The sequence below is a fragment of the Gobio gobio genome (assembly GCF_949357685.1).
Source record: "Gobio gobio genome assembly, chromosome: 8".
NCBI lineage: Eukaryota > Metazoa > Chordata > Actinopteri > Cypriniformes > Gobionidae > Gobio > Gobio gobio.
Window position 1 is genome coordinate 42,630,147 of NC_137114.1, and position 1,032 is coordinate 42,631,178.

Below are 1,032 nucleotides of genomic sequence, written 5' to 3' on the forward strand. Positions count from 1 at the left end.
TTTGCTCAAATAGCAAAAGAAAAACTCCACAATAGTGTTTTCACAACTTTCAGAAAGAGAAAAAATATAAATAAAGATTGATTATAACAGCAGTTAGAAGAGAAAAAGATGTCAATATTACGTCACACCCATAGCCGCTGACACCCTCACAGCAGCGTTAACTAGTTTATTGGAATTTGATGCAAAGGTAATATAATACAAAGTATAGTATTATAAATGTACATCATTTATTTTAAATGGAAAATGTTAAATTTTTTTGCAGGATTTACGACGCTGATGAACGTTAAAACGCGTCATCCCATATTTATAAACGTCATCACGTGCCCTCCAGCGGTTATTGTAAGTACTGCACATTCCCCACTTGTTTTTCTATTTTCTTTTTCCCCACTTATTTTTCTATTAGCATAAATAAAACCAATAACATGTCATTGCATACATTCATTCATATTGATTACATGCATTTTAACATAATACCAACAACAAACATTTAATTTTATGTTTATGAACGTTTCAAGAATATCAATATATGAAGTATATATACTATCAAGAATTGTATAATATATGTTTCCTCTTTTTATATTAATTAGATATTAAAATAGATCATTACTTTACTTCTACCAGCTGTAAAACTATGCTCTTTCAGCCAAAAGCTCAAACTCCGCAGAAAGATTAATCAGGACTTTTTTTTGCATATTACACGGAAACACCAGTCTATGGGAAACACACTTCGTGACCTTCTCCATCCTCTCAAATAAATACTAATAATCAATTATATCGATTACATACGTGATTACATACATATTAACATAATTGAAATAACAAACATTTAATTTTTGTCATTTAATTTTATGTTTATGAACTTTTCCAGAATTGTATATTACATGTTTCCTCTTTTTGTATCCCGTGGACATTAACATATATCATTACTTCACTTCCACCAGCTGTAAAACTATATGCTCTTTCAGCCAAAAGCCCAAACCCTATGAAAAAAAAAATCCGAAGAGATTAGTCGGGACTTTTATTTTGCCTGTT